Here is a 12,493-nt window from a genome sequence, read left to right as displayed (position 1 = left end):
GCTTTTGTTTTTTTCAAATCTGCTTTTGAGTAAAATTACTATTAGGCTTCAGCTTGCTGGTAAGCTTTCTGAGGTGCTATGTGTGTTGAAAGAAACATGATATAGACCAATTCTCTACGGATGTTACCCAGGGCACCATGTCTCATAAGGTCAACTGACAAAATATAATATTTGAGGCTGGAGCAATAGCATAGCGGTTAAGGCGCTTGCCTTGCATGCAGGCAAACCCGGGTTCGAGCCCCGGCATCCCATATGGTTCTCAGAGCACTGCCAGGAGTGATCCCCGAGTGCAGAGCCAGGCGTAACCGCTGAGCATTGCTGGATGGGATCCCAAAAGTCAAAAAAAATTACATTATATATACATATACATTGCAACATTTTTGTTATAGATCATTTAAGCCTTTTTTAAGCCACAAATACGGTAAAAATAATTTGGCTGAGATTAAGTCCTCAAAATGATCATCTAAGTGTGTGCATATTCTAATACATTATGCACGGTATTTTAAGTGATTCATCGAACAAACCCAAAAGTTCCAGCTGAATCTTCCACGTAATTCAATGGCAGCTGGACCCACGCTCTGCTTCCCGGAGTAAGAATTCCTTTTGTCTCACGGTGTCACTGATCACTTCCCATCCAGCTCCTCTTATTTAAATCACAGCTATCCACAAGAAGAGTGCCCGAAACGAGTGTACTACTGTTGCACATGGAGCAAAGAGACCAGTATAGAGAGGAGAGATCCCCAACAGTATTTGCGTTCAGATGTCACCGAGGAAAAAAATCATGCCTAACCACCTTCTATAAAGAGCAGGGACACAGACTTCCCCTTCAGCGTCCCCTGATTCTCCATTCCCTGGCCTGCCCTCTTTTTCTTCCTACTGGGTCTCCCCACCAGACTAAATGCAACATCCATTTGCTAGCTGCCTTTCTGGATTAAAAGGCAAGCTCCACAAGAGCTAAAACTTGACCTGCTTTGCTCACCAGCATACTGCAAAGTGCCTGGTACACAAAAGGTGATCAAATGAATCGATTAAGTGAGTAACTATGGGAAATGATTCAAAATATCAAGACTGGATGATACCCAACCTAAATGTCCACCAAAAATGTGTACACATTTTTGTACCCTAGGTGTGTACCCCAGCCCCTTACAGACAGAGCAGTTTGCTCAGGGACTGGATCTCTTATTAGAATACTCCCAGAGAAAAGCTAAGCCTCCCACAGCAATGGAGTGTGGCCAGTCAGAGGCCTGACCCACGCGCTTCATTCTAAAGGCACCAGAGTCCTTTTAGACTCAGCCCTACATTCCTGCCGTTCGGGGCATAAATCCCTACGAAAGCTCTCTATCTTATTTTTGAAAATATTTATGCACAAGTCAGGCTCTCTTGATTCTGAAACTCAGCATCCCTTGGTTTCATCCCCCCTTGGGATATGGGCTCCTGAGTTCCATGGATTTCTGTGACCCAGATGGCATATAGTCACAAAACTAAAAGGGATTCAGGTGCCACAGACCCGGGGCCAGAGAGACAGCACAGCGAGCAAGGCACTTCTGCTGCACGCAGCTGCCCGGCTTTGAGCTGGTCAGAAGGTTCCCCAAGCCCCACCAAGAGTGGTCTTTGAGCACAGAGCCAGGCGAAAGCCCTGAGCACAGCCGGATGTGCCCTCCCCCAGCCACCCCCCATGCCAAAGAATAAAAAATAAAATACAATCTCACAGGCTGGGCCAGAGAGCAAGGGGCAAGGCACCTTGCAAGTGGCTCACTTGGGTTTAATCCCCAGCACACTGCATATGATTTCCCAAGCCCCACCAGGAGTCACTACTGAATTCTGAGCGAAGAATAAGCCGTGAGTACTGGCAGTTGAGGCCCAAAAACTCTAAAAGAGAAAAAAAAAAAAAAAAGAAAGAAAAAGAAAATTCCTAAGAATTTAAGCACTTTCCTTATTGTGTTGATAAAAGCTAAATTGCTAAATTGCAACCCATAGGCGGCTCAAAACTAGATAATTAATTAAAATAAAATAACCCACTTGCAAAACTTACACTTGTTATCTTCCCACACCTGGAGTATCTTAAGTGACCTTCACAACCTTTACACTTAATGATACGTCAATATGGAGAAAGATGGAGTTCAGGTTTGCACCGGAAGAGTGAACACACGTGTGTGCCACTGAGTGTGTGGGTCAGGGATCTGGTCCAGGCCTCACGCAGGCAAAGGCACACGCTTTACCACGAAGCCCCATCTCCCTGTCCTGAATGCTCTTTACTTTCTTTTTTTTTTTTCTTAATGTGATTTTTTAATTTTTATTAAGTCACCGTGATTTCCAAAGTTGTTCCTATTAGAGTTGTTTCTAGTAGAATGCCATTTCCTTCTTGGGCTTGGAAAGGAATGAGATACATTCTGTTTCTCTCAGAACAAACAGGAACCAGCCCACACAGAAAGGCACACCAACCCTGCCACCACTCTCCACTGCCAAGCCCTGATAATTTTCAGATTCAGCTCAACAACTTTGGGCCAAAGTCCCCGGATTACTGGGTCCTTCTAAAAATCAGGCTTACCGTATTTCACTGCATAATCCTCGCCATCACTCACTGACAAACTCCATTATTTTATACTGCCACAATCTTCTAGAAGTTTCACGTTATGGTCACAACCCCACTTTTCTGCAAAAAATTCCACATACAATCTGCAACATTTATGCAGAGAAATGTTGGATACATTGGAAGCTGACCATCCAAAGAAACTTACTTCAAGTTATCTGAAGAAAATCTGCTATTTCTGAATCCTTAGTAATGGTTCTCAACACATACGGACAATACAAAAGTATTGGTTCATACACCTTTTCTCTTTTGTTTCATAAACTATAGACCCATACATGGAAATAATTTAATGGTCTAATATGGACAAGAACTCAATAATCAAAAATGAAACTGTTTCATGAGACCTGGATATAATCTCTTACTTTTTTGGCCTCCACTTTTTGTCCAGAAACTAGCTTCCATTAACAACGTTGTTTTTTTAAAAAATCTGCTTTAGGTACATTCTAAAATTGAAATATATTAGATAATCACATCAAAAGAGACTTAGGTGTTGATCACGACCAAGCTGCAGCAGAGCTCAAAATAAATCTCTGAAGCAATTCGAACCTCACACAAACAATCTGATCAACTCAGGGGGCAATTCTATTTCTAGGTCTCTAACTGAAAACGGAAGGGGAGTACAAGTCCCAATGTGTTGTTTGTGCAAAATGCTTTTATACTCCACAGGGCTAGGGTACATCCAAAGCCAATTCAGAAACTCTTCATGTCTCTGAACAGAGACAATGTGTGGGTATTTTTAGACATACTTGATAGATAAAATAAATAGAAAGGCGTGAAGATTCCGAAGCTGATAAATGTCAAAGGCGGCATGTGAGTCAGGCCCTCGGATAATCCAGTACCCTTCTCACTCCCTTGCCTGACTTTCTCCTAAAAGGGAAACAAAACATTTACCAAACTAAGGTAGAGAGCTCTCTACATGGGATACATTCAAACTGTTCAAAAACATTCTCCCTTCCTGAAACCCTTATGTATGGAGGCTCTGAATTGCTGTAGGCTGTGGAACAGAGCGTGGAGCTGATGGCAGCTATAAACGGTTGCTGAGCCAGAGGCCGCAGGTGTGGAACTTAGAACCTCCAGGTGAGCCGGGTGACCACCTACAGTAAGACAGCCCGCAGGAAATCAACATCACTTTCCTCCCAGAGGCTGTTCCTCCTCTCCAGGTTCCCAACATCAGTGACCAATGCCAGCACCTGCCCGGAGCCCAGACCCCTGCCAAGTCCTGCGTCTGGCTGACCACTTCACCCCCAAGCCTTTTTCAGGGAGACCTCCAGCTTCCAGTGCTCATCTCTACAGCACCTGTGTGGCTGCCTCACTGTCCCTGCCCACACAATCTTAACCCTGGTCCTGGCTTCCCACCCCCCCACCTGTGGGCACTGGTTTCTCTACACCCCACCTTGCTCCCTTCACAGTCATCCTCTGAAAGTTTCCATCGGATCACAGCATGATTCGACACAAAACTTGTCCATGACCTCTCACTTACTCTTAGGCTAAACCAAACTCATACCACGGCCTTGAGGTCTCATTGTTCTCTCGCCTCTCTCTCCTTCCAGGGTTTCGGGTCCAAAGTTCCTGAAATGTTCTCCCCCAGTTTGGGAATCTTCATCCCATCCCTCCCCCCACCCACAATACTCTCCAGTCTTCTCACCCCTGTCACCTACCCATGTCCAACTCGACAATGCAGTCTGCTCAAGGTTCAGTGACAAAGTTCAGCAGCCAGGCCTGGCTAAAACCCCCGGGAACACCTGCCCTTGCTGGGCTGAGACTGAGGGTATGCAAACTGCCTCAACGCGGGACCTGAGCGTGCTTCCAACAAAACACAGCTGATACGAATACGACTGTATAAAGAAGGAATCAACTATTCAGATACTAAGAAAAGTATCTGGCAGCCAGGAAGATGGCTCAGAGGGCTGAGGTGCATACCTGTGGGGGTCCTGGGTTCAAACCCCGGTCCCAAGCATGGCCAAGAGCACCCCCCAGAGCACAAGCCAGAGAGTAATCCCTGAGCACCACCAGGTGTGGCTTCACAACTCTTTCCCCTCTAAGAAGTATCTGGAGGGAAGTGAGCTTTGCAAACCTTATGTCTTACTTCCACTGCTACCAACCATCATCTTCTCGTACTCCTGTTCTTCGGTACCTTGGAGAGTGACTGTTACTTTGCCCAGAAAACCATCTCAAAATCCGCTGCTTGGTGTCTCCAGGACTCCTGGAGCTGCCTACGGAATGATCTATATCCTCTAATACCCCACGGAGACAGCAACCGTGGCTCTCTCGCCCACTGCTACAACCCCATCCTCAGTACTGTGGCCGCACACAGCACACAATGAACACACTTGTCTTGTGAGGCAACGAATCACCAATTCCACTCTCAATCATTACAAAGATAACCAAGTTACACGTGTAGAATCTCATTTTCTTTCTGGTTAAAACTAAGTCCATTTAACACCCAAGAACAGTAGAAAGGACGGGAGGATTGGTCCATGGTTAGAAGCCTGCCTCAAGGGCTAGGAAAGAGGATAGAAGGGACCATTAATGACAACGATGGTTGGAGGGATCCCTCTGGATGAGAGATGTGTGCTGAAAGTGGGCAAAGGACCAAACATGAGGGCCTCTCAGTATCTGTATTGCAAACCATAATGCCCAAAAGAAGGAGAGAGGGAAGGGAAGGAGGGAGAGAGAGAGAATGAGAAAAAGAGAGAGAAGAAAAGTGCCTGCCATAGAGGCAGGCTAGTGGTGGGGGGAAGGGTGGCAGGAAGGAGGAAGGGTATGGGGGATATTGGGGGTGGGAGATGTACACTGGTGGAAGGGTGGGTGTTGGAACACTGTATAACTGAAACCCAATCACGAAAGCTTTGCAACTTTATTACATGGTAACTCAAAATAAATAAATAAATAAATAAATAAATAAATAAAAACTAAGTCCATTTTCCTTCGTCCTCATCACTGGAAGTCTTAATTTTTTCCCCCTCAGGGCTCAGGGCTATGGCTCATATGGTAAACCACAAACCTTTCAACACCAAGCAATAACATAGCAGGTAGGACATTTGCCTTGCACGTTGCCAAGTCTGGTTCTATCCCCAGCACCCGGTATGGTGCCCTGAGACACACCAGGACAGATCCCTGAATGCGAAGCCAGGAGTAATCCCTGAGTACCACCAAAACTTTAAAAAAAAAAAAAAAACCTAGAAAATACTATCCTCTCAAGTCCTTAGTAGTCAGGCTTTCAAAGTCTTCCATGGTTCTTGGTTACACTCCTGTAGTTCTGCTTAAACCATAAGGAAATCAGAATTTCTATCATTTGAACTACCAAAAACACACTCTTGCAGCCTTCCCCACCCCATTAGTAAGCACTGGGGCCTACTGTATATATATATGTATATGTATATGTATACTGTATACGCCGTGTATTCTCACTAGTACCCTCACACTCACGTTCCAAAGGCATTTCAAACCCTTGGATCCCCCAATCTATTTCCAAGGCATAAAGGCAGAAGCATCTCTCCTTAAATGTCAAAATAATATCTAAATATCAGATACAAAACTCATGGCGTGGGGGAGCTGAGAGACAGTACGGAGGTTAAAATGCTTGCCTTACACATGGCTGACCCCATGGGCACCTTATCTGGTCCCTCAAGCAGTGCGAGGAGTGATCCCTGGGCACAGAGCCAGTAGTAAACTCTCAGCACAGCCGGATAAGGCCCTAAGAATGATGGAAATTGGGGCTGGGGCAATAGCACAGCGGGTAGGGGGTTTGCCTTGCATGCGGCTGACCAAGGTTTGATTCCCAGCATCCCATATGGTCCCCTGAGCACCACCAGGAGTAATTCCTGAGTGCAGAGCCAGGAGTAACCCCTGTGCATCGCCAGGTGTGACACACACACAAAAAGAAAAGAATGAGGAAAATTTTAAAAACCTAAAAAAAGAAAATGTCACTGGAAGCTTTTATGAATCAGCCCTGGGCTAGAAACATACAATCCCTTATTATCTAGCAAGCAGCAGCCTGACGGAAGCTCACTGTTCCCCCAAATGGTTTACTAAGGATACATTTCATAGCCCGGAGAGATAATACAGCAGGTAAGAGGTTTGCCTTACACGTGGCTGACCCAGGTTCAATCCCTGGTACCCCATAAGGTCCCCCGAGCACCACTAGGAGTGAATCCTGAGTGCAGAGCCAGGAGTAAGTCCTCAGCCCCACCAGGCGTGGCCCCAAAACAAACAAAAATAAATAAATAAATAAATAAATAAATAAATAAATAATCTATCTCACAGAGGGTAGGGCATTTGAATTGCATGTGGTTGAACCAAATTCGATCCCCAGGACCCCATCTGGTCCCCCAAACTTTCCAGGAGTAATTCCGGAGTGCAGAGCCAGGAGTAAACCAAAGCTGTGCATCACTAGGTGGGGCCCAAAAGACAAAAACAAAACAAAACAATGTATTTTGCTTTGTTCTAAGAAATCATGTTTTAGTACATTTATATTAGGCTCTAGATTCTTCGAGGCAGGAGGGGGAGCAAGGGCTTGGGGCCATACCCAGTGGTGGTCAAGAGCAACTCCTGGCTCTGACTCTATGCTCAGAGCTCACTCCTGGCAGTGCTCAAGGGAGCACATGTGTCAATCAAATCAGACTTAGCCTCGTGTAAGAAAAGCATCACTTTGCTTTGTTTTGTTTGGGGGCCACACCCAGCGATGCTCAGGGGTTACTCCTGGCTCTGTACACTGAGCTCACTCCTGGCAGTGCCCACGGGACCATATGGGATACTGGGAATTGAACCCAGGTCGGCTGAGCCAAACCAAGTGCCCTACCCACTGTCCTATCTCTCTGGCCCCATGGAGGAAGTATCTTAACTCCTGCAATACCTATCTGAGACAAGATTCTATATTTGGTTTTTTTTTAAGCCTATTTATTCATACTTTTTTGAAATTTCTATTTGTTTGGGGCCAGTACAAGCGGTGCTCCGGAGGCCATGCGGTGGCAGGATCTAACCCAGGGCTCCCTCATGTCAAGCATGAGCGCGAGTCCCTGAGCCATCTCTCCCCTCACCCCCCCCACCCACCCCATCTCCCCTTCTCCTTTCCTTTATTTTTTGCTGGGCCCAGAGGCACAGCAACACAGTCAGTCACTCGACAACAAATTCCTTTTTCTTCTCAAGAGGGGCCACCCTCAACAGTGCTCAGGGACCTCCAGTGCTACACCTGGTGGCACTCAGGGGACCAGAGCAGGAGATGGAACTCGGGCCCTTGCACTGGGCTAGGCAAGGAAAATTTAAAAAGCACATGCTCTATCACCTCAGCCACACCTCCAGCCAGATTCATTCTGATGACCCGTGAGAGTTGGGGCACTGTCAATGTATAAATAGACCTTCCCGTTTCAGGCAGTTGAGGAAGGCTTCACCTTAAAAAACTCTTGTCGGGGGATAGCACAGTGGGTAGGGCGTTTGCCTTGCACATGGCTGACCCAGGTTCAATTCCCAGCATCCCATTTGGTCCCCCAAGCACTGCCAGGAGTAATTCCTGAGAGCAAAGCCAGGAGTAACCCCTGTGCATCGCCGGGTGTGATCCAAAAAGCAAAATAAATAAATAAATAATAAAAAGCTCTTGTCTGGGTATTCCTAAATGCTCTGAGACTGCTCTTACCTGAGACTTTGGCAGGGAATTAGAAAGAACGTTGGGGGCCGGAGAGAAAACAGCAGGTAAGGCAATTGCCTTGCACGTGGCCAGCCCAAGTCTGATCCAAGGCGCCCTAGATGCTCCCCTGAGTGCCGGAATGAGAGATTCCCCGGTGCACAGCCAGGAGAGGCAAGAAGGAAGGGAAGGGAGGAAACAGCCTCCAAGTCAGAAACGCTAGGTTGAACTTCTGCCACTCACTCACTGTGTAACCTAATACAGCGACTGCGTCTCCCTGCAAAGAACAAATCCAACTCTCATCCGGCTCACAGGACCCTGATGGAAATCAGTGAAATTCCGAATGTCATCATCACGGCAAGGCGGCATTAGCTCAGCCTCCTCTAATTCAGACTGTCCCACCTACTGCAGGCTCCCCCCCTAGTCAAAACACTCAGAACACTCCAGATTCGCAGGGAAGCGGCTGCTCCTCTCCCCGGGAACACTAGCAGCCCGGAATGGGTAAGAGGAGAGGCGCTGGCGCGGCATTTATCCCTGCTCCTGTGGGCAAGCTGGAGTTTCCACTCTCGTGACAGCAAGCGTGGCAATATGTCAGCGTGGTGGTGAGCGGTAAGGGCCAGTCGTGGCCGTGAAATCAATCTGGAGAACGAGCTTTCTGCTTCCTCGCAACGTCAAGGGAACGTCAGAGCTGGCATTAAAACCCAACTTACTGGACCTTTTCCGAAAGAACTTAAGCATCACGTATGATCCCTCCTGGGCAATTCGGTGTCACAAGTATGACTGAATGAGGCGCAGCCAGTAGTCGGGGGCTCAGCACAGCTGACACGCCCTGTCTGACCGGCCAGGAACAATGACCACGCTCCTGGTCTCAGATTGGGCCCTGCGGTGGGCCAAGAGCACATCCTGGCGGTGCATCCCAGGCTCGGGAACACACATCCCTCCTTCCCCTCCTTCCAGGCCAGGCTCCTGGGGGGAACAGGGCGGCAGGTGGGGGCCCCCACTTCACCCCTGGCACTACTTCCCCCCCACAAACAGTAGCACTGGGCGTGGTCCCAGTGCCCCCAAGCACCACCCCCCACATGGCTCCGCGAGTCTGGGCACCTCAGGTCTGACCCAAACTTCAAAGGATCGCCAGGGGTGGTCCCCAGAGTACCCCAGGGCACCTCCCCACCAAAGCGAGGGCTCCAGCTCCCGTACTAAGAGCTGTTCTCCCCATCCCGGCCACAGGGATGTGTGCGGGGAGGTGTTTGCCAGCATCTATTTCATGGCCGCTGACGGCCTCGACTAATTCCCCCTAATTCATCCCCGACAAATCTCTTCTGTTCTCCTGTGGCGAAGGTGTAAAGACATCTTTCCAGTAGTCTCCCTGGAATGACCAGTTAGAGACAGGACAAATGCTTTGTTTCGCTAGACGGGAGGAATGCATGACACAGAACATTCCTCCTGACCAGATGTGCAGCCAGTTTCCCAGCGGGCAGACCACGGCTTCCTGGAGGGGCCTGCAGGGAACAGCAGGCCTGCTTCAGGATTCAGCTGCCCTGCGACCCAGAGCTTCCCTTGCCGGGGAAGACAAGGCCCAGGTAGAGAGCAAAAGTGGTCTCTCAGGAGGAGACACAGTAGGGCTCTTGCCTTACATGCAGCCCACTCGGGTTCAACCCCCGGTACGCCATTTGGTCCCCTGGGCCCCTGCCAGGAGTGATCCCCTGAGCCCAGAGACAGGAGTATGTCCTGAGCACCAACGAATCTCGCCAAAAAAACCAAATAAATAGGTAAACAAATATAGCTAAAGGTGTACCCTTTTTTTGAAGAAAGAAATGGCAGAGAGGAGTTTTAGTATATATAGCGTTTCTTATCATCAAAAAGTCATATACACATGTGACATTCTCCAGGATAGACCATATGCAAAACATTCCTCTACAAAACCAAGAGCACAGGAGTGAAATCAACCATCTTCTCTGACCATGATGTACTGAAACAAACAAAAATGGAGAACAACTCCAACGTCTGGAAATTAAATAGCTTATTACCAAACAACCAGTGGGTCAGAGAGGAAATCTTAAAATTGCCAGAAACAAATGAAAATGAGGGCATTACCTATCAGAACTTAAGGGATACAACAAAAGCAGCATTAAGCAGAGAGCTTACTGCTATGCAAGCATTCATCAGGAAGGGAGAAAAGGCCCACATTAATAACTGGACTGTGCAACTAAAGAAACCAGAAAATGACCAACAAAAGGAGCCCAAAGCTGGCAGGAGAAAGGAGATAATAAACTTAGGAGCAGAAATTAATGAACTAGAATTCAGAAAGAACAATCCAAAAGATCAATGAAACCAAGAGTTGGTCCTTTGAAAAAATAAACTACTTAAGCAAGATTGATAAACTACTTAAGCAAGACTCACAGAAAGAGAGAGAACCCTAATAAACCAAATCAGAAAGGAAAGTAGGGATATCACAACAGACACCACAGAAATGTAAAGGCTCATCAGACATTACTTTGAGAATCTTTACGTCACAAAACAAGAGAACCTCAACAAAATGGACAAATTCTTGGATTCCTTTAACCTACTAAGGTTGAACCAAGATGATTTGAAGTACCTGAAAAAGCTATCACTATCAAGAAAACTGAAATGGTAAAGGTCTTCACAAACACAAAAGCCTAGGCCCATATGGATTCACTTGTGAGTTCTTTCAAACCTTTGAAGACCTACTGCCAATCCTTCTAAGGCTCCTCCAGGAAACGGAAGAAACAGTATATAACACTCCCAGTTTCTATGAAGCAAATATTACCCTGATACTAAAAGCAGACAGAGACCCACAAAAAAAGGGGGGGGGGCTGGGGTGAGGAAATTACAGGCCAAAATCCTTGATGAACAAATATGCAAAGATCCTTAGCAAAATACTAGTAAAGAGAATCCAACAATTCATCAAAAAGATAATACACCATGACCAAGTAGGATTTACCCTGGGGATGTATATACACAATTCAATCAACATAATACACCATATCCATAAAAGGAAAAATAAAAATCCTATGATCATGTCTGTAGATGCAGAGAAAGCATGTGACAAGATCCAGTGCCCATTCATGATTTAAAAACAAAACAAACAAACACACAAAAAAACCCACTACTAACAAAATGGGAACTGAAGGAACTTCCCTCAATATAGTCAAAACCATTTACAAGCCCAAAGAAAACATTATGCTGAATGGGGAAAAACTGAAAGCCTTCCCTCTAAAATCAGACACAAGACAAGGTTGCCCACTTCTATTCAATATGGTACTGGAAGTACTTGCCACAGCAAATAGGAAAAAAAAAAAAAGATATCAAGAACATCCAAATAGAGAGGGAAAAAGTCAAGTTCTCAATATTTGCAGATGACATATTATATTTAGAAAATTCTAAAGATTCTACAAAAAATCTTCCCAAAACAAGAAAAACAACAGATTTGTACAGTAAAGAGGTAGACTACAAAATACACAAAAGCATACAAATATATACAAATAATGAAAAAAAAGGAAAGAAAGAAGAGATATTTAAAAATCCCCATTCACAACTGTACCTCAAAAAATCAAGTACTTCAGACTCAGCATTAACTAAAGAGATGAAAGACCTATAAAAAGAAAACTACAGAACACTATTTCAGGAAATAAAAGAGAACACAAGGAAATAGAAACAACCCCCTATTCATGGATTGGGAAGATTAATATCATTAAAATGGCAATAATCCCCAAGTATTATATAGATTCAATACAGTCCCTATAAGGATACCCATGTCAGTCTTCAAAGAAATAAATCAAAGACTCCTGAAATTCATATGGAACAATAACCGCCCCCCTCCCAACACACACACACACACACACACACACACACACACACACACACAGAGCACACGGATGAATAGCTAAAGCAATCCTTGGGAAAAAGATGGGAGGCATCACTTTCTTCAACTTCAAACTGTACTGCAAAGCAGTAGTAATTAAATAGTGTGGTACTGGAATAAAGACAAACCCTCAGATCAATGGAATAGAGTTGAATATCCTGAGAAGACCCTCAGGTATATGATCACTTAATCTTTCATAAAGGAGCAAAAAACATGAAATGGAGCAAAGAAAGCCTCTTTAATAATTGGAAAACTGGTCAGTTACCTGCAAAAAAATTAACTTAGTCCTCTTTCCAATGCCATGCACAAAAGTCAAATCAAAATGGACTCAAGACCTTAATAACAGAACTGAATCAATAAAGTACAAAGCAATAAATGTAGGCAGATTACTCCAAGGCAC

The 12,493-nt window shown here is 45.7% G+C and overlaps 1 protein-coding gene across 1 annotated transcript in view; it reads right to left on the bottom strand.

Annotated features, from left to right (window-relative positions):
- Positions 1 to 12,493, bottom strand: part of HSD17B12 (hydroxysteroid 17-beta dehydrogenase 12) — a 133,930-nt gene that overhangs the window by 115,481 nt on the left and 5,956 nt on the right. The gene's annotated exons all lie outside the window — the stretch shown is intronic.

Source organism: Sorex araneus, chromosome 6 (genome assembly GCF_027595985.1).
Source record: "Sorex araneus isolate mSorAra2 chromosome 6, mSorAra2.pri, whole genome shotgun sequence".
Taxonomy (NCBI): Eukaryota; Metazoa; Chordata; class Mammalia; order Eulipotyphla; family Soricidae; genus Sorex; species Sorex araneus.
The sequence above is the reverse complement of the archived record's forward strand: the minus strand, read 5'-3'. Positions and strand labels throughout refer to the sequence as shown.